Genomic DNA, 21,841 nt, shown 5'->3' on the forward strand with positions numbered 1-21,841 from the left:
TTTATATCTTAAACTCTCCCACATCTTTTAAGTTGTATGTACCATTTGTAGTAGAGTGCATTTAATGTGTTTGTTTTCTCTGTTATTTGTGCGTGCATGTGTGTGTGTGTGTGTGTCTGTGTTTTGTTTGGTATGTAGGAAGGACTGGATAGCTAGTGTTTAACACTGCACTAAAATATTTGTCATCTTAGTCCCTTAGTATGTTGTCACATAAGTTTAATTTGAAGTATAAATTTTGAATGATACCTCTCAACTTCAACTTTTTACCACTGTCACCATCAAGGACATTATTCTAGTTTTCTCTTTCCTTCTGTCTTTACCTGCCACTTCTGATAGTATTCTAGTGGTATTTCAACCTAGTCAAATGTACACCCTTTACGTACTATTTTTCCCACCTTGTCCCCGCCCCCTCCCCATTTGGTTTTAACTTCAGAAAAAAGGAGGGTATGTGCAAGAGCTGGAGGGGGTGCCCATGGGGCCCTTTAGGGACCCATAGGTTCACAGGAGGGCTGCCCCACCCCAGGAGTGTCAGCGGCCTCCTCGCAGAGGTCCCAGGGCCCAACCAGGCTGCCCTGAAAGCAGGGCCCATGACACACCGGCTTAAATCTATATAACATATATTCAGTGGTGACCAGGTCTTCATATCTCTGGGTTTCGTTGGTGACTTCTTGTCGTGTAAAGTTCATCCGTCAAGATTCCTAATGGTGGAAATGAGGACTCTGCAACGTTGGCATATTTAGTTTTCATTTTCTCTTGCTTTGATACATGGACAGCTTGGCTGAATGTGAAGGACATGCCCACAGTGACTTCTATTGAGATTTAAAGAAACATTTTCCTCCTTGGGATGTTTTGTTGAGACATGGAATATAATTTGATTTTCTCTTTCACTGGGGTAAAGGGAGTTTGAGCGCTTCACAGGAATTTTTTTCTTTAAAAAAATTCTTTCAGCTCTAATACAATGGGACTTAGAATTGAACATTCCAGTCCTATTTCTCCCAGATATCTATGACTTTCTCTCTGACCCTTTCTCATTATCTTTTATCCATTTCCTTTCTGTTCAACGCTTTCATTTTTCAATTCAATGTGTCCTATGATTGTAGACAAATAAGTTCCTTTATACGTTTTCATTTAGACTATTTTCCAGGGAATGTTCTTTTTCTTCAGTGTTTTCCTAGTTTCTACCAATTCTCATTTGGTCTTTGTGTCTAATTTTGTGCTCTGAGTTCCTTTTCTTGTGTACGTGAGCCAGAGTGTTTGTGTGTGTTTGTGTGTGTGTGTGTGTGTGTGTGTGTGTGTGTGTGTGTATGTGTATCTAAAAAGGTTCTGTTTAGAATATTTAAGATACAGATACTATTTTATATGTTTCCTACGTTTTTGATTGATTCTGAGGAGAATCTTTTCATCAGCTGAAATCTCTAACTCTGTTTTTGTTTTTCTCTAATGTCACCTTAGAATAAATAAATGTCTGCTGTATGATTTTCCTTTCCAGCAGAGTAGGATTTATCTCTGAGAGAAATAGCAGATCTAGGTGGGAAGTGCTGAATCTTTAAGGAGCTTGGTCAATTTCTTTTGTCTAGATCGTTGTCTTGTGCAATTACTGTAGCAGATGTAAGGTTTTGGGGAAAGGCATGGTGTGTCTCCTGGTTCTGAGATTCTATTTCCTTCCAGTAGGACCTTTGACTTCTACTGGTTGCTTCATTCTTTCTCTGCACCACAAACATCCAAAGAACACTACCTTCATCTAGGTCTCACCGTGGCCCCGACAATTGTGCCTCACGAAATTTGTCATCCTCTGGTCGTCTGCACTGCCGAACCCCTTCCTGGCCATTCCGCAGTCATCAGAGCTGTAGTCCACCAGGTCCCAGGCACGCTCTGAGTTTGTCCACATGCTCTTTTGTAGGGAATTTTACCTGGATTCCCTCCCTGCTGCCCTCTCCTCTTTGTGTGCAGTCTTGTCTGATCCCTCTACTGTTGTGTGGCTCCCAGGCCTTGCTAAATACAAACTACCTGGAGTCCACAGTGTTCTGTGGCCCCTGGTTGTTCGGGGGAGCTGTCCTGTGTGGAGTCATTAACTTTCTAGCTTAATCCCTAGCCCTCTGAAATAGGTGTTGAGAGATTCAGCTGCTGTCATCCAGGTGGACCTGTACTCTCTCATCATCCTTTTTGAAATACAGAGTTTAATAATACACAGAAATTGACAGAATTATATAACAGAACATTCCCCCCTCTTTGTCTGTTACGTTCCACAATTATCACCTTGTGGCTGAACTTGTTTCTCTACAATCCTACCCACTTATCTTTTCCGCTATTATTTAAAGTAAATCTCAGACATCATTCTTCATCTGTAATTTTATGTTCTCCTAAATGAGGACTCTTATTGAAAGTGTTATCATTATAACATTACAGTTAGTCATAAATTAATCTAAAATCTTTAATGTCATAAAATAGTGTTCAAATTTGTCATTGTTATTTTTTAATCGATTTTAGTTTTTTAAGAGCACTTTCAGGTTTACAGCAGAATTGAGCAGAAACTACAGAGTTCCCACATGCCCTTCCACCCACACATATATAATCCCCTACCCTCAACATCTCTCAACAGTGTCTCCGTGCTATTTTTAAGTTAGTTTCTTTTCTTGGGATCCAAATAAAACCACACACTTAATCAGTAGGATATGCGTTTGTATCTCTTGCAAATATGTTTCCCCTCAGTTTCTGGCTTCCTTCCTTTCTCTCTCACTCCCGCTCTCTCTCGCGCGCGCGCGCGCGCGCTCTCTCTCTCTCACACTCAAGGTAGCTCTCTCCTGGTCTCTTGCCATCCTCTTTTTTTTTTTTTCTAAATCATTAATTTGAAGAATTGAATAGCTTGCTCTGTAGCATTCCCGCCGTCTAACGTGTACAATTGGCTGTGCTTTAACAAACTCTTCTGAGCGCCATACTTTCTCTTTGTTGGTAGAAATTAGAGCAGTGCTCTTACAGAAAGAAAATGCAAGGCACATACGCAATTTAAATTTTTCTAGTAGCTACACTGAAAACTAAGAAATATAAGCACACAAGAAAACAAACACCATCTTCTACACGGCTACCTAATGCTACACATTAAAGGAAACATAATTCCAGCAAAGTTTTAAAGTTGTATTCAATAGGAAAATATTCTGTATCTTCAGTTTTTAAAGTTACACTTAAATGAATTATAAATACAAAAAAGAATTTAAATAATTATAATTAAAATTCCTCAGTCCTACTAGCCATATCCTACGTATTCAATAGCCACGTGTGTCTAGTGGCCACTACTTTGAACCTGGCAACTATAGACACTTATCAGATTTATGTTTGAGATTTTGGAGAGACCACCTCAAAAGTGGTGTGTGCTGTCTGACCAGGAGGCACATCAAGTCCTGTGTGTTTCTTCTAATAATATTAGCAGCCCTTTAACTTCAAGGCCTAGAGCCACTAATTGGAGAAAAATGCTGCTATTCCATCATCATGTATTATTTACCTGGAAAACTTTTAGAAAGAGAAACTTCCCCTAAAAACTAAAAACTATTTAGTTACTTAGTGGTATAGTCTGTAGAGAAAACTTTAGCTTAATGAGCAGATCCCGTAGCATCCTCTGTGGTCACCGATTAGTTTATTCCTTTTCTCTCCCCTGTGCTAATATGAAATCAAGGTTTCAACCACACTGAAGTATTTCAATCCATTGCAATGTAGTCTTTACTGATACTCCAGTTATTCTCCTTCAGCAGTGAAAGTGACTTTAAGATGGTTCTTTCATCCTTTTGATGAGATCCTAATAATCTTTGAGGCCTTGCCTGATCTGATACCAGTATGATAAGGTGCTTATGTTCTCATCTCGAATATTTACTGCCTCTGACCTGGACTCAGTCATTTCTCTAAGAATTTCGGGGGGTGAGGGGTTGTGCAAAATGTTATTGCCAGATTAAATTATGTATTCCAGCGATATTGATTGGAATTGGTTTATTTCTAGGCCTATCCAGTGGACAGAACTATGAAAAACACATTCAGATTTCTATGTATTCATACATTCACAAACATTCACAATTCAAATTCAAAACTCAGGCTTTTTATTGAATGTCTTTCATCTGAATGTCTTTAATAATGGCATTTATGTTCTTAGGAACAATAGAAGTGATAGAAATACAGTATCCCCTTCACTCCCACATCATATGGACAAAAGAATAAAGAAATACAAGCAATGCCACTAACAACACCATTGAGGAAAGCAGTTTTTGGTTTTGTTATAGTCATGGGGTACACATACATTATTGTGTTTTAGTCTCTTGGGGTAGTTCTTATCCATACGGCGGTTCCACAAAAGGGATACGCAGGTTCATTTGTCACATGTGTTTTCAATGGCTAGAGGCAACATTTTAAAAATTCAATTTACTTTTATGATGATAAAAAAAATGAATGTGGTTTCCAACTCAAATCCAACCAAAGAAGGTATATTCAAGGATGGTCTAGCCTTGACTATAAGACCTGCAAATGTCTCAGAGGCCTGGGCGGTAATGGTTCAGGGACCCCTTGTCTCCACAGACACTGAAACCCATGGCCTGGTCGCCTCTTCCTAGCTGAGCTTGGGATGAAAGGACAAGTTCTAGGAGTCAGGTTTCAAATCAGCCTAACCGCAGCTTTTTGTGTCCAGTGGGGATTTAGGAGCCAAAAATTCTGGATAAAATGGGAATGAGCTGGAATAGAATCAGTTAAAATTCGGAATAAAATAGGATATCTGAATAAAACCCAGGACTTCCAACTCAGGTCTGCAACCATCTAGCCGAAAACCAAGACACAGGCTTCCCCCTGGCTGATGAGCGACATCACAGCCCCTCACACCGACCATTTACTTACAGGGACGATCGCGCGGTTGCAAGACGTGCGGTGTGAAGCCCCTCGTGATGCAGGGTTCAGGGGGCGCAGCCTCTGCCCTTTACCCCCGAGACGCAGGGTGACCCGACGAGGGGGTGGCACTGGCGCTGTCTCTGTGCCCTCGGCGGCCGAGCGAGGCCCTCCGATGTCCCGCGACGTGCAGAGCCGCTGGGGTCCAGCAGAGAAACCCCGGACAGGGCTCCCCCTCCTGTCCACGCCCGTGTGGACCCCGCCTTCCTGAGAAGCCAGTTTCCAGGACCCCGACTCTTGAGGAGACAGCAGAGTACGGGGTACGCGGGCCCGGGGTCAGCACCTGGCGCTTACAGCCTCCTTCCGAGGACGGCGAAGGTCCGGGTCCAGGAGCAGGACGGAGAGGGAGGCGGGAGCGGGAGAGCGCGTCCCCTCAGCGCGTCCACTCAGCGCGAGTTCGCTTTCCCGCAGCAGCGGGAAAAGTTCGGGCTGCGGGATAAAAGACCGTTGGGCGCGGCTTAAAAGAAAGGTCCCACCGAGACTCGAACTCGGATCGCTGGATTCAGAGTCCAGAGTGCTCACCATTACACCACGGAACCGCAGGCCGGCCCATTGCTCCCGTCTCGGAGCTCGGGACTTCCTGGGACTGCCCTGCCCTGGGACCCGAGGTGCAAAGCGTACAAATCCCGCCGGCTTCCGTCGGGAACAGATGCCTCTTGTTGGGAATCGGGTTCGAACCGCAGCGGCAGGGGCCCCTAAGTCGCTGGAACCCAGGCCACTCACGCCCTGTGGGTAGTTGCCTAACAAGAGTTTGCCTGCTCAACGCACAGTGAGACCAGATAAACCAAATCATTGGCGTTTGGAGGAGAGAAAAGTTTATTGCGGGACCCAGCAAGGATAAATGAAGCTGGTGCTTAAAAGGCCGGTGTTCCCTGATGGTATTCAGGGCAAAGTTTTCATAGGCAAAATTTGTGGGGAGGTCATCAGAAATGTGTAATCCTCCTCTAGTGGTTGGTGGTGAGGCAACAGGGATCTCAGTCATTAGCCTTCTTGTTCCAGCCAGGCTGGGATCCACGTGTTTCTACTTGGCCTGAAGTTCCATCCTCCAGCTGGATGGGGGCCTTAGTTCCTCTAGAACTCAGAAATTTGTATCAGAGAGTCAAGTATATTCCTTGAGGAGGAATCAGGACCCTGCCTCATTGCGGCACTATTGATTCCCGACCGCCTTTTCTGTGTTTCTGCATTTCCTCACTCCTCTAACTAGTATTTAAATCTGCCTTTTGTAACTCAGGGAAGGCCTACGAGGCTGAAACCTTTCCCCTACAGACAAGTAATGGGGGACACAGAAAAGGCTTTTGTACAAGGGAGGGCCCCACAGGGTCCTGCCCGGTTTCACTTCCCCACTTTTCTTTGATACTCTCGCATCTTAAAGGGAACAGGTGTTGGACAATAAGGGGAGAACGTTTCAGATAGAGAGGTTACTCATAAACCCGGCAGATTAACTCGGTTTTAGGGGGAACTCAGTTTCAGGGTGTGGTTGGGTGTAATCCTATGATAAGCCTATTGTAGGATTTGGGCTTTGGTTGGGTGATTTGGTGGAAGGTGGGAGGAAGCCGGGTTTGCTGTATGTTGAATACTGTTAGCATGGGCAACTTTGTGATTGGAGTTAAGAAGTAACGGTCATTTCCTTATGAAGAGATGAGGATGTTTGAGATTTTGTAGGTTGCACAGTGACCTTGCTTTTGTCTGTGATCTGACAAAATTATGAGGTAGCCCTGTTTTACCTGATTTTATCAAGACCTCAGAAAAATCTTCTCTGAGGTTGATATTCTGTATCTGAGATTGTTTATTTACAACATGAGAACAAGTCAGGGTGTGAGTGTCAGGTCAGTCATTGTAGGGCATCGCAGGCTGGTGTTTTTCTTTCTCACTGGAAATCCCTTAAAGAGAGGAAGGGAAAAGAGAGCACTGTAGTCTCTCAGGCTGTAGGTGCAAACCTGACTGGTTAACAGTGTGACTTGACTAAGTTTCTGGAATTTTCTGCAGCTCAATTTCTCACTTAAAATTGGGTCAATTAGTTCTTCCTCCATGGGTTGTCCTAGGTTTTAAATGAGATATGCAGATAAGGCATTGAGCCCAGTCCTTAGCTCACAGTAAATACTCAATACACATTAGCTTTTATCAGTCCATCACTGTCAGCATTTCTATCATCTGCTTTGTTCTTTTAAACAACTGCAGACCCTTTAGAGGTATGAATGGATTGTTATAAATGTTCTCCAATCGATGGACATGAAATTGGCTCCAATATTTATTTATACACATAATACTGCAGGGGACATCTATATATTTCTGTATCTTATGCAATCGTATCTCTGTAGACTATGGTGATCGGCTCTAGGAACCACATTGATACTAAAATCTGCAGATGCTCAAGTCCCTTATATAAAGTGATGTAGTATTTGCATGTAACCTATGCACGTCCTCCTGCATACTTCAGATCATCTCTAGGTTATTCAAATACCTAACACAATGTAAATTCTATGCAAATACACCCGACAAATTTAAGTTTTGCTTTTGGAACTTTCTGGTAACTTTTATCTGAATATTTTTAATCCATGATTCATTGAATTTTTGGATATGCAACCCACAGAGAGGGCCAACTGTTTCTCCATCATCACTTATGTAAGTATTTCCCTAGTATATATTCCTGTAGAGGAAATTGCTCAGTTTAGAAATATATTTGTACATACCTATCTAATTTTGCTAATCCCTGTCCTATTTCCTTGAAAAGATGCTTTACCAATTCATATTCCCAATCAATTATGAGCATATCTTCTCCACCCTCTTGCCAACACTGAATAGCCTCTGCGCCTACCATTTATTTTTGTCAACAATTAACTCCTTATTGAGAGATTTCTTCAAGTGAGTTCACAATCATTGGCTTAACTGACATCCTGGAAAAGGTGAAATCATATGCTTTTTCTCTATTCTAGTTCATGACTGCTCTGTTCTTTCAGATCATCTGAGCCAAGTGCAGTGCAGACCTATCACTCATGCTGGGAAATGCTGCTGGCTGCTGGGTTTGATCATTGTTCTGAATTTTGAGGGTGAGGGACTGATTGACAGAAGAGATTTGAGGTTGGATTTACTTGACTTCCTTTGACAGAGAGCCCAGGCTTCAGTAAAATGAGAGATCACTCACCATGACGAGTGAGGTCTCCAAGACTCGGCTTGAGCAGAAGAAAAATTGGAAAACAGAGACATACAAGTTTAAATTTTCATTAGAATAGGACTTTAAAGATAGATCTTTAATTTTAGCCAAAATAAGAGGAAAAATTGCATTCAGAGTACTTTGTTTGGGGGAATCTGGAGCCATTGATCTCCTTGAGTTCCTTCATCTATGCTGGTAACTGGTGCTCAGCATAAAACCTTGCCTGGTCAGCTCAGGAGAACAAGGAGCATTAAAAAAATCTGCCACAGATAACAGAGATAGATGATGGATTCTTGGATAATGTTATGTGGAGTTAAGTATTGCACTCTTTATTCTTTAGCAGCTAGGTTCATGACATTAAAGAAACATTCCTCTGATACCTGAAATGCCCTTTACGATGTCCTTCACATCACAAGAGCTTGGAAACAGTCATATAAAGGTGAGCATAAGATTTTTAGTGTGATTCTTTGATTTGTTTTTTGCTTTGCAGCGATTAGCATACAGGTTTCTGGTAATTAAAAATTAGGAGAGTAGAGATAAGCCTCTGAAGTAGTTACTTACTGCTGCATATTAACAGATTACAAGAACAGTGGTTTAAAACAATGTGGATATATCTCACAATTCTGTAGATAGAAGTCTAGAAGGATGTGGCTGGGTTCCCTGCTCACAGGATTGTCCTCCCCACTGAATAGGGCTGATGTTGACCATGTCCTGTTTCTGATCATCTCTCATTGGGTGCTGCCCTGCTGGTCTCATGCTCCTCTGGGATCCTCTTTGTTATCCTGACTTCTATCAGTCATGATTTCTTTCAGCTCACCTGAAAGAAAGGTAGCTTAGAGAAAGCCCAGAACTCTGGTCCCCAGAAATGATCTCTGCCACCTCTTTTTCCAAGAGGAGAAAAAAAAAAAAATAACAGGTCTTCACAGAGAAATGATCCCCCTGAGGGCTGAGATCCCCTAGAGGGGGAAACCTAAAGGACAATAGAGGCACTAAAAGCCCAGATGGGGGGATCCAGGTCCCTTTGTGTCCCACCTCAGGAAGGCACTCCTCCTGGAAAAAGGGACCTTTCCTACTGACAGGTCACCTTGGGCAAGGGACTTGCTTTGTTCAACTGAATCATTCTTATTGCCACTAGGACTTTTGTTCTTTCAGATCATCTGAGCCAAGCGCAGTGCAGACTTACCACTCATGCTCGGCAAATGCTGCTGTTCCAGGCTGTTTCTTTAATGTATAGGCCTTTCCCTTGCATGAGAATCTCCTTGGAATTTTTGCCTAAAAGTAGTTTCTTGGACCTTACCCCCAGAGATTTTTAACAGGCACCACAGTGACTGTGATGTAGGTGGGTAGCTAGTGCCCAGGGATGGGAACCCTGTCTGCTGCGTCATACTGCATTTACTCAGCCAAGGTTAATGCTACTTTCTCTATTACATTATACGTCTTTCTCTGTTACACATGAGATCAATATGCTCGACTGTAATGAAATCACCATGTAAAGCAAAGGGTACCTGGTGGAGTTGGTATTTGCATCTTGGACTGCTTTTCCTCTGTCTGTGCTTTAATTGTCTCAGCACAGACCCAGGATAGGATCTGACTGGAACTAGACTGGTTGGGACTAGAAGACTGGTAAAACATTAGTTATTCCTGGAAACTGTTATTTATCCACCTGACATTTAGTAATATTTTATCTGGCAGGATCTTTTTTTTTTTTTTTTTTTTTTTAACCTGGCATGCTTTTGAGGAGGCACCAAGGAGACTGGATGAACAAGGCAGACAAGTGCCTTCTCTCAGGAGGACTATCTTCTAGCACAGGAGCCAGACATTTGACAAGGAATGGCATAAATACTATTTAACTGTATCTGTGATAAACTTTGTTTGTATTCATATATTCCTTTGTCCCATTGTGTCAGCCAGGATTGAAAACTGACGGAGTATAAATAATAGGACTAAGGAACTGTGATAAAAGAATTGCCCCAGAAAAGGTCTTTCAGATATTTTTGTTTGAAAAGTAGAAATACTGATGTTTGATCCAACGTCCCCCGAAATTCAGCTGCGAGTTTCTAAGGGGTATGTCGGGTGCTTTGGACAGGGAAGCTTTGATCAAGGCTTTTGTGGTGGTTTTGCTGCCAGTAAGTGGTTTAGGAGCTTGGGAAAATCTTCTGATGGGTTTTCTCATCAGTAAGATAAGGTTGTTATCCAGATTCTCCAAGGTCCCTTCCTGCTCAGTTTTTCCAGAGTGCATGAGGGACTGAGATTCATGTTAAATGTGTCCTGAGAAATGCAGGCAAGACCTGACCTCGGTCCCTTGTCTGTGTATCTCCTACAGGAGCCTGAGCTGAGCCTACACGCTGAAAACACAGAACTTGAGGGGAGGAGATGAAAGGAAGAAAATCAGCAGGTTTGGAGACAGAATAATTCAAAGAAGGGCAAGGTACTGGTGGAGGAAGGTGGTTGCCAGAGGAGGTGAGAATAATGACAACCTAAGCTCATAAAAGTCAAGGGAAAGTGAGGGATGCACAGAGCATCATCCAACTCTGAAGGAGCAGCCTGAGTGGAGCAGAGAGGACTGGGAGGGTAACGTACTCCACAGTGACTTGTGCACCTGCCAGGGAAAGCCACAGGCTGGGCCAGGGATGGTTTATACTGCTGGGAAGCACCAATTCCAAGAGAAGGAGGAGGTGCCATGAGGCTCTGCCCTGGACCGCCAACCTCGAGCTTGGAGCTGCCCTCATAGTGGATGCCTTCCAAGTAAGTGTGGGCTTAGAGGGATAAATGATGTTTCGAGAAGGGTTGGAGATGTCCATTTTTGCCTTAAACAGTTCTGCACTACGGCCAGAAGGGGCCAGGGTAGGAAGACCTTAGATCTGAAGCAGAGATAGTAATGGTATCTTCTGCATTTACAGTCTGAAAGGCTTTGTACACAATATGTCTTAAATATTTGTTGAGTGCTTCTTTTTTCTTAAGCTGTGTTAAATTTCTTATGTTGAACTTGGGAGTTCAAATATCGATAAGATTTCTCTGAGGAAATAAAAGCAGTGAGAAGAACACAAGTGGATACTTTCAACAAAATGTGGTGGCTCTTTGCAGTTGGGTGTTGTGGCAGCCAAGAGGATGGGAGGGTAGGCTGAGGACACTTCTTCCTGGTGACAGAGTGAACCATCGAGAAGAATCCCTGAGGACAATCCTGTCTTCTGAGACACCACGATGAGTGTCATAGGGCAAGGACAGTGTAGGGCAGCCTCGCCTCCAAGGAAGGGGATTGCTACATCCTGGGAAAAAGCAGAGGAGCATCCCTGACAAGACACTGGAACAGGAATATAGTAAAGATAATTGGGAAGTTGCAACCAGTTTTATTCAAACAGTGAATTATCATTGCTGAGAACCTCCTTAGCGCTTGACTCAGTGCCAGGAGTCATGAATGCAGGGATGAACAAAATATCTCAACTTTCACAGAGCTCTCAGCCCAGTAATCAGAAGTGGTGAGAAGTGTAGTGGTGATGGCTTCACTGGAGAAAGTGGCTGATGCTGCCTAGGGATGATCACACTCGTGGTGCCGGTCCCCCTTCTTTTTTTCCCAAAAGCTGGGTGACCTGTCCTGGGCCAGAAATCCTGGTTTCTCAAACAGATTTCAGCCTCTAGTGGTGCATTATTTAGAAAAAAAGAAAAGGAAAGGAAAAGAAAGAAAGAAAGAAGAAAAAGAGGAAGCCAGGTGATATAACAGAAACATCTGTCATCCCTGGGCTGGGAGAGGCAGTCACCTGGCCACACAGGTCTCTCTGAATTCAAAATCTCTGTGGTGTTTCTGCAGTGAAGGACTAACATAGTCCACTCCCGTCCAAGTGGAAATCAGGGAATGGGACCGTTTTCAAAGAAAATGTTCCCAGTTGGTTGACTAGGGCCTTAATCCTCATTAAACCTTGCTGGTCCTCAACTCACAGTCTGGCACTTGAAAGGAATGCAACAGTTTTTTCCAAAGTGACTTAGAAGGGGAGCAGGGAGGTTTATCTTCCAGGAAAATGCCCCAGAAACGCCCTCCAAGAACTTACCTAAACTCCTGATTATACTAACCTAGTGTGTTATTAACCATTAATTGTCAGAGGAGGCTGAGAACGCCGTCCCCAACTACCACAAATTACGCAGTGTTTCCCACATTTGAGGAAGTGACAGGGGTCAGCACACCTGGAGTGCAACAGATAAGCTTCATGCTGGGAAAACTGCCGTCCTGATCATGTATTAGTACCCCACTAGCACAAAACACTGATAATAGGGGAAATTCTGTTAGGGAGAAGAGAGCATATGTGAAACTGTGCACTATCTGCTCAATTTATCTGTAAACCTAAAACTGTTCTAAGAAATCGTGTTTATTAATTTTTTTAAGTAAGGATGCAGCACCCTAAAATCTTGGTGTCAGTGGCATCCTGTAATTGCTAGTTAATGCTGAGTTTTCGGGTGCACCAACCTGGGAGTCTGACCAGTTGGTGATTCTCAGCCTCCACTAGCCTGGCAGTTCCCCTACAATCCAGATGTCTGATCAAGTAGGTCAAGGTGCCCTCTTCGCTCCAGAAGGTGCAGAGGGACCAGTGGCATCTGGTGAGACCCCGAGAATCCATCGAGCCGGGCCGAACTCCGTCAATACCCTGGGCAACTGAGCTTCCACAGCCACCAAACACACCACCACAGGAGCAAAGCAAGTGAGGACAAGAACTATGAGCCACAGGAGGAGGTCGCTGCCTGAAGCAAAAAAGCACCTCAGGAGGGAGGCTTGGTGAATTGGGGGAGACTCAGAAGCAGGAAATGAGTGGAAGTAAGACCAGAACGTTCCCTGCTGGGCTTGAAGCACAAGTCTTCCAATCAGCAGTCCTAGGCTCATAGGCTCCTGTTGCGCTCAGAGCCAGCGGAGGGAACCTGCTCCCCAACCCCTGCCTCCTCGGCTGGAAGCTCCTTCGGACCCGCAGGCCATGAACACACCGGGTCTTGACGGGGCACACTGGGGCCCTGACACGAGCGAGCGGCACTGGACGCCCCACGGCGGGGCCCGGGGCCCACGGCCCTGGCCGCCTGCTCCCCGCCGCCCCGCAGCCCCCGCAGGTGCCGACCCCGCCTCTCGGGCTGAAGTCCCCCATGTGCCACCTCCCCTGCGCTCCGCCGGTGCGCTGCACCCTCCGCAGAAAGGGAGGCTGTGAAAGGCTTTCCAAACGGGCAGCTCTTGGAAACATTCAAACTGGCAACTCAAGCCTTTAAACGTCCCGAGGGGGAAACGTCTAGAGGCCCGTCGGGCACCGCACGGAGCTCCACACCCGGTACCGAGCCAGGCCTTCAGTCTTGGGAACGCGGGAGGCCGGAGAGGGGAGACCTGGAAAGCTGAAGAGGAGAAAGAATCCAGGGAGGAAAGAGCCCAGAAGAAACGCTGTCACCTGCTTTTCCCCGACGTCCCCCCGCGGGGCGGGCGCGGCCAGGCTGCTGGCGGGGCGCCGCGTAGGGGCCTCTGGGGTTCGAACACGACTCCCAACAGAGAGAGGAATCTGTCCCCAGGGGAAGCCGGCAGGGCTTGCACCCTTTGCACGTCGGGTGCCAGGGCAGGGCAATCCCAGGAGGCCCCGAGGGCTGTTCTGAGGGTAGTCAGAGCTCTCAGCGCAGCGGGAAGAGGACAGTTGAAAACAAGAGGAAAGGGACACTTTTTGTATTTAGTTATGTTTTTTTTTTTTCCCCGGGTGAGAATTTTGCCTCAGGGCAGAAAACTCTAGCAATCCCGGCAGAGCAGCTGGACTTGGGGCAGGTCTAAAAGCCGTGCCTGTGGCTCACCCCCGAGAGGGCTTCGTCTCCTCCACGACGTACAAACCCGCAGAGACGCGCCGAGGGAAGGCGAGCGAGGCGCCCCCTAGCGTCGCGGAGGAAGCGAGCTCGGGGCGGCGTGAGCGAGCGCCCGGCAGGAGGCGGGTCCTGGGCCCGCGGGGCTGCGCGCCGCCTGGCTCCGCGGGGAGCGTCGGGCCGTCCAGCGGTTCCATGGTGTAATGGTGAGCACTCTGGACTCTGAGTCCAGCGATCCGAGTTCGAGTCTCGGTGGAACCTTCCCTTTAGGCCGCGCCCAACTGTCTTTTATCCCGCAGCCCCAACTCCGCCGCTGCCAGAAAGCGAACCCGCGCCTCAGATACGTGCTGAGTGGACTTGCTCTACGGCTCCCGCCTCCCGGTTTCTGCAGCTCTCAGACGCGACGGTTTTGGTCCCAGGAAGGAAGTGCGCGGCCAGAGTCCCTCTGGCTCCCGCCGCCGCCTCAAAGCCGCGTCCCCCGCGGTTTGCCGGCTCCTCCTCAGGAGTCGGGGTCCCGGAATCGGGCTTCTCTGGGCTGCGGCGTCCCGGCAGCGAGCAGATGGGGGGCACCCAGCCTGGAGTGTCCCCGCTGGACCAGGGCGACTGTGCCCGTCGCCGGACATCGGCGGCCCCGGCCCGGCCGCCGAGGGCGCAGAGACAGCGCCAGTGCCACCCCCTCGTCGGGTCACCCTGGGTCTCGGGGGTAAAGGGCAGAGGCTGCGCCCCCTGAGCCTTACACCGCAAGGGGCTTCACACCGCACGTCCTGTAACCGCCCGATTGTCCGTCCCTGTGAGTAAACGGTCTGTGTGAGGGGCTGTGATGTCCCTGATCAGGCAGGAAGAAGCCTGTGTCTCAGTTTTCGGCTTGATGGTTGCAGACCTGAGTTGGAAGTCCTGGGTTTCATTCAAATGCCCTGTTTTATTCCGCATTTTAATTGATTCTATTCCAGCTTCTTCCGATTTTATTCAGAATTTCTTAGTCCTGCGTCCTCATTGCATACAAAGCTGCTGTTAGGCTAAAATTTGAAAATCCACTGCTGAAACCTTGTCGTTTCATCCAAAGCCCAGCCAGAAAGAGAATAGACCATGGGTTTCAGCGTCTGTAGAGATCAGGGTTTCCTCATCCATCTCCCCCCAGGCATTTGAGACACTTGCAGATCTTGTAGTGACGGCTAGACCATACTCGAATATACCTTGTTTGGTTAGATTTGAGTTGGAAACCACATTTCTTTTCTTTATCATTACAAAAGTAAATTAAATTTTGTTTTGTGTTTTTAATTGACATATAGTCAGTTTACAATGTTGTGTCAATTTCTGGTGTACAGCCTAATGTTTCAGTCATACATATACATAGGTATATTCGTTTTCATATTCTTTTTCATTATAGGTTACTACAAGATATTGAATATAGTTCCGTGTAACTTGTTTATTTTATATATAGTACTTAATATTTGCAATCTGAAACTCCCAATTTATCCCTTCCCACCCCCAGTAAATTAAATTGGTAAATGTCACCTCCAGCCTTTGAAAATGAGCTGGTGCACCCCCTTTGTGGAACTACAACATGGATAAGAACTATGCCAAGACACTAAAACACAATAATTTGTGTCCCGATGGCAGTAACCAAACCAGAAACTGCTTTCCTCAATTGTGGTGTTAGCAGAATTTTTGCTATATCTTTAATCTTTTGTCCATATAATATGGGGAAATGCAATGAGACTCTCTAGGATATTCTATTTCTACTATTCAAAGAGTCCTTAAAACTAAATTGCTTGGTTTCAGACAAAGAAGGTTCAATATAAAGCCTGTAGTTCTGAATTTGATTTGTAATGTTTGTGACATTGTAGGTGAATACATGAATACACACACTATGAATATGTATTTCCTAGCTCTGTTCACTGGAAAGGCCTAAATAAACCAAATCCAATGAGTATGTCAAGGATATTCAATTTGCTCTGCGAATAGTGTGTTGGACATAAAGAAATCAGAGAGTCTTAAAGAAAGGACTGAGTCCAGGTCAGGAGCAGTAAATATTAAAGATGCAAAAGAAACACCTTGTCCTACTAATATCAGGAAAGGTCTTAAAGCCTGTGAGGATCTTACCAAAGGGAGAAAGGGGTCAGCTTAAATTCACTTTCACTGCTGAAAGAGAGGACAATTGGAGTATCAGGAAGGACTCTGTAGCAATGCATTGAAATACTTCAGTGTGATTGAAACCTTGATTTCATACGAGCACAGGAAAAAAAGAAAGAAAAAGCAAAGAAACTAATTGGTGATGACAGAGAATGCTGAGGGATTAGCTCATTAAACTACAGGCTGTACCACTAAGTGTACAATATTTACTACTTAGGGGAAAGTTCTCTTTATACAAGTGTCCAGGTAAATAATTCACGATGATGGAATGGCACCATTTTGCTCCACACAATCAGTTAATGGATCTAGGCCTTGAAATCAAAGGGCTGCTAATATTCTTCAAGAAACACACAGGACTTGATGTGCCTCCTGATCAGAGAGCACACATCACTTTTCAGGTGGTCTTGCCAACAGGTGAAACATGAAACTGATAAGCTTCTACATCTGCCAGGTCCAAAACTGTGGCCACAAGACACATGTGGCTACTGCATATATAGAATGTGGCTGGCAGGACTGAGGAACTGGATTTTAACTGTACTTAGTTATAATTCATTTAAATGTAAATTTAAAAACCAAAGGTATAAAAGATTTTTCTATTGAATGCAACTTTAATACTTTAGAATTAAAGTTCCTTTAATATGTTGCAATACACACTTAAGTGTCTTATGTATAAGATTATTTCTGAATTATGCTGTACTTATTAGTTTTCAGTGTAGTTACTAGAAAAATTTTAATTACATATGTGGCTTGTACCTTCTCTCTATTAGGATAACACTGCTCTGAATTCCACCACCAAAAAGGAGGAAATATGGAGGACAGGAGATTGTGTTGATGTACACCTAGGAACCAAATTCAGGCTGAGGGCTACTAGAGAAAAACAAGACTGTATCTTCAGTAAATGAATAACTAACATAGGAGAGCGAGAGACCAAGCAACATAGTGAGAGCAGGAGCAGCAAGAGAGAGAGAAGGAAAGAAGAAAGGAAGGAGGCGGAAGGAAGGAACTGAGGAGAAACATATATACAGGTACTTAACACATATCCTACTGATTACAGTTTGTGGATTTTTTATGGAACCCAATAAAAGAAACTAACTTAAAAACAACCATGGGAGGTTTGAACACTGCCTATTTTATGATATTAAAAATTTTAAGTCCATTTACCAACAACAGTAATACTATGACGCACCACTCAGTAAGAGTCCTCACTGAGGGGAACACAGTGATACAATTCCAGATGAAGTGAGTTGTCTGGCATTTACTTAAATAATACAGGAAAAGGTAAGTGGGTGGGACTGTAGGAAAACAAGTTCAGCCATAAGCTGATAATTGTGGAAGATGACTTACAAGGATGGGGATGTTCTGTTATATACTTCTGTCCATTTTGGAGTCCTATTGAAATTCTGCATTTGAAAATGAGTGACGAGAGATTACAGGCCCACCTGGATGACGGCAGCTGAATCTCTCAACACCTATTTCAGAGGGCTAGGGATTAAGCTAGAGAGTCAATGACTCCACACAGGACAGCTCCCCCGAACAACCAGGGGCCACAGAACACTGTGGACTCCAGGTAGTTTGTATTTAGCCAGGCCTGGGAGCCACACAACAGTAGAGGGATCAGACAAGACTGCACACAAAGAGGAGAGGCCAGCAGGGAGGGAATCCAGGTAAAATTCCCTACAAAAGAGCATGTGGACAAACTCAGAGCGTGCCTGGGACCTGGTGGACTACAGCTCTGTTGACTGGGGAATGGCCAGGAAGGGGTTCGGCAGTGCAGACGACCAGAGGATGACAAACTTCGTGAGGCACAATTGTCGGGGCCACGGTGAGACCTAGATGAAGGTAGTGTTCTTTGGATGTTTGTGGTGCAGAGAAAGAATGAAGCAACCGGTAGAAGTCAAAGGTCCTACTGGAAGGAAATAGAATCTCAGAACCAGGAGACACACCATGCCTTTCCCCAAAACCTTACATCTGCTACAGTAATTGCACAAGACAAAGATCTAGACAAAAGAAATTGACCAAGCTCCTTAAAGATTCAGCACTTCCCACCTAGATCTGCTATTTCTCTCAGAGATAAATCCTACTCTGCTGGAAAGGAAAATCATACAGCAGACATTTATTTATTCTAAGGTGACATTAGAGAAAAACAAAAACAGAGTTAGAGATTTCAGCTGATGAAAAGATTCTCCTCAGAATCAATCAAAAACGTAGGAAACATATAAAATAGTATCTATATCTTAAATATTCTAAACAGAACCTTTTTAGATACACACACACACACACACACACACAAACACACACAAACACTCTGGCTCACGTACACAAGAAAAGGAACTCAGAGCACAAAATTAGACACAAAGACCAAATGAGAATTGGTAGAAACTAGGAAAACACTGAAGAAAAAGAACATTCCCTGGAAAATAGTCTAAATGAAAACGTATAAAGGAACTTATTTGTCTACAATCATAGGACACATTGAATTGAAAAATGAAAGCATTGAACAGAAAGGAAATGGATAAAAGATAATGAGAAAGGGTCAGAGAGAAAGTCATAGATATCTGGGAGAAATAGGACTGGAATGTTCAATTCTAAGTCCCATTGTATTAGAGCTGAAAGAATTTTTTTAAAGAAAAAAATTCCTGTGAAGCGCTCAAACTCCCTTTACCCCAGTGAAAGAGAAAATCAAATTATATTCCATGTCTCAACAAAACATCCCAAGGAGGAAAATGTTTCTTTAAATCTCAATAGAAGTCACTGTGGGCATGTCCTTCACATTCAGCCAAGCTGTCCATGTATCAAAGCAAGAGAAAATGAAAACTAAATATGCCAATGTTGAAGAGTCCTCAGTTCCACCATTAGGAAACTTGACGGATGAACTTTACACGTCAAGAAGTCACCAAGTAAACCCAGAGATATGAAGACCTGGTCACCACTGAATATATGTTATAAAGATTTAAGCCGGTGTGTCATGGGCCCTGCTTTCAGGGCAGCCTGGTTGGGCCCTGGGACCTCTGCGAGGAGGCCGCTGACACTCCTGGGGTGGGGCAGCCCTCCTGTGAACCTATGGGTCCCTAAAGGGCCCCATGGGCGCCCCCTCCAGCTCTTGCACATACCCTCCTTTTTTCTGAAGTTAAAACCAAATGGGGAGGGGGCGGGGACAAGGTGGGAAAAATAGTACGTAAAGGGTATACATTTGACTAGGTTGAAATACTACTAGAATACTATCAGAAGTGGTAGGTAAAGACAGAAGGAAGGAGAAAACTAGAATAATGTCCTTGATGGTGACAGTGGTAAAAAGTTGAAGTTGAGAGGTATCATTCAAAATTTATACTTCAAATTAAACTTATGTGACAACATACTAAGGGACTAAGATGACAAATATTTTAGTGCACTGTTAAACACTAGCTATCCAGTCCTTCCTACATACCAAACAAAACACAGACACATACACACACACACACACATGCACGCACAAATAACAGAGAGAAAACAAACACATTAAATGCACTCTACTACAAATGGTACATACAACTTAAAAGATGTGGGAGAGTTTAAGATATAAAAATGAAGAGGAGAAAAACAAATGTTTCTATTAATTTATATCCGTGTCTACTAAATCAGTCGCTGAATTAAATTAACACTGAATTTAAAAAATACACACCGTCACAGTAAAACTCCAAAGAACTTTTAATTAAATGGAAGGGGTAGGATTGACTTTTCCACAGCACAACGCCAGCAGTACAAATGAACAGAATGACTGCACTGGAAAATTTCTGCTTCACAAACACAAATATGGTAATTGACACACATCGGGGATCGATCAGGGATGGCAACAGTTTAGAGAATGACAATCATAGAATAAGATATTTATTCACTCTCAGAGAACTACTCATCAAATCACTGATTCTACACAGAGAAACGTGTGTTCCAATGAACGGATCTCACTGGCTCCTGCCTCCATGACGAAGTGTTCAATGCTAAGAGGACAAGAGTGGTGACACGCAAAGTGGACGTGCTTACTCTCCAGAGGGGCTGTGCCAGGAAGCAAACAGCGTTCAGTAAGTGGCATCATTGGCAGACGGGTTGGCCTGAGTTTAATGATGAGGAAGGGGTCAGACAACTGCAGAATGTAGACCTTTGAGCCAGACAACTGACCTGTGTTCTGCACACAAGTCAATGTCACCACCATTAAAGACAACCACAGAAAGGTGAGGAGAGGGTTTGGGTTCAAAAGGACTAAAGAAATATAGCAGCACAATCTCTTTAGTTCTTTGGAACCCAAAACATCTCTTCTCCTTTCTGTCATCTAATTTGTGGAGGCATCGCCTGTTTGAAAAACACAGGCCACTTGTCCTGTTCAGTGGTCTAGATTCTGCAGTTGTCTGATAACTACCTCATGACGAAACTCAAGCGAAACCTTTTCAGCACGGACACTGCATGGTTAATGCCACCTGCACCGAGCACAGCCCATCTGGTGGCAAAGATTGTCCAGGCTGACATGTTGCCTTCTTCCAGCTGCTCCAGATGCCAGTGTGTGCAGGATGGCAATTCACAGAAGCAAGCGTTAAAGTCTCTCACAGCTGTGCATCCATCTAAGCACTGGTCTCCTTAGCACTGGGTCACATTTGGGGACTGATGCCTGGGATTTCTCCCATCAGATCAGTCCTTTGGAGTAAAAATCATGGATTGTGGCTGGTGATTGTGATGTTGATTCTCAGCAAAGCATCCCTGCAGTGTTCAGTTTGGACTTTAACCGGATTTTCTGTTGCAGATAGTTTACATCTAGCGGGAAAGGTAAATTTGATGATGTGGTTTCTTCAAATTGGCAAAATCTTTTCAGAGTACCGAAAATAATGCGTTAACTGTGAAAGAGAGACAGGGGAGAGATGGAGAGACATAGGAGAGATAGAGAGAGGGACAGAGAGAGAGACAGAGGGATCAAATGTGGGTCTTCGTTGGGTTCTGCTGACGGCTGAGCCTGGAGGGATGACCACATGGTGACAAGAGTCAGGAGCAGGCTGGGATCCTCTTGAGAGGAGGGGCTGAAGGGGGAGCCCGAGGCTGGTGCTGAAGGGAAAAGGGAGATCCACGAGTTAGAAGAAATACCTCCTGAAGCAAACGTGCAGACTGTGGTGCAGAATCTAGGGACCCCTGTCCTCACCCCACCTGTGCTTGGGGATACGCCAGCTCAAAGCTGCTGCAGAGTCTTAGCCAGATCCCCCCACTGGTTCCTCAGCAGCCAACTGACTTTTGATTCCCCTTCATCTGGACCGAAGTGATACCTTTCTTACATGTCCCAGGAGGGATGTGCTGAGCATCCCTCATATACATTCAGAAACAGACTGCTGTCTGGAGCAAGGATCCTTGGGACACCCCTATCCTGGTTCCTGATATCCCACCAAATCCATAGTCCATTTAACCCCTACATGCATGTCAGCAGAGCTTTGAAAAATACTGATGCCGAAACCTCACCCCAGAACTTCAGAATCACAGTGTCGAGGGGTTGGGTCAAGCCATTCGTGTTACATAGATCCAAGCTCACCCAGGTTATTCGTGACGGCAGAATTTACAGCCACCCACTAGCCCTGCACTGCCTCACACCATTCTCTTTCCGTCGCTTCATTACTTCCACCATGAACCCCTTTCCCACTGGCCATAAACATTTTCTCACCTTCCTTCGGATAGTCTAGAGTTAATCACTTGCCTTCTGAAATTCCCTTGCCTGAGCCACTGATCTTCTTGTATCCTGTATATCTCCGTCTTCATAAATCTGCCCCAAGTTAATTCACTATGATGCTTTCCTAGACTCCTTGGCCTAAGACTCCAACTCAGTTCATTTTT

General features: G+C 44.7%; 1 protein-coding gene and 2 non-coding genes across 8 annotated transcripts in view; 1 reads left to right on the top strand and 2 right to left on the bottom strand.

Annotated features, from left to right (window-relative positions):
- Nucleotides 1-5,381: 5,381 nt before the first annotated feature.
- Nucleotides 5,382-5,453, bottom strand: TRNAQ-CUG (transfer RNA glutamine (anticodon CUG)). Its single transcript has one exon. It is a non-coding gene; the product is annotated as a tRNA-Gln (tRNA).
- Nucleotides 5,454-14,059: 8,606 nt separating this feature from the next.
- TRNAQ-CUG (transfer RNA glutamine (anticodon CUG)) lies at nucleotides 14,060-14,131 on the top strand. The gene has a single exon. It is a non-coding gene; the product is annotated as a tRNA-Gln (tRNA).
- A 5,532-nt stretch (nucleotides 14,132-19,663) lies between these two features.
- Nucleotides 19,664-21,841, bottom strand: part of LOC141578637 (NBPF family member NBPF4-like) — a 30,321-nt gene continuing 28,143 nt past the window's right edge. For all 6 annotated transcript variants that reach the window (XM_074370211.1, XM_074370206.1, XM_074370209.1 and 3 more), the window contains one exon: nucleotides 19,664-21,067. The gene's annotated coding sequence lies outside the window, so the exon portion shown is untranslated. The remainder of the gene's footprint in view (nucleotides 21,068-21,841) is intronic.

The sequence above is a fragment of the Camelus bactrianus genome, chromosome 9, assembly GCF_048773025.1.
Source record: "Camelus bactrianus isolate YW-2024 breed Bactrian camel chromosome 9, ASM4877302v1, whole genome shotgun sequence".
Lineage (NCBI taxonomy): Eukaryota > Metazoa > Chordata > Mammalia > Artiodactyla > Camelidae > Camelus > Camelus bactrianus.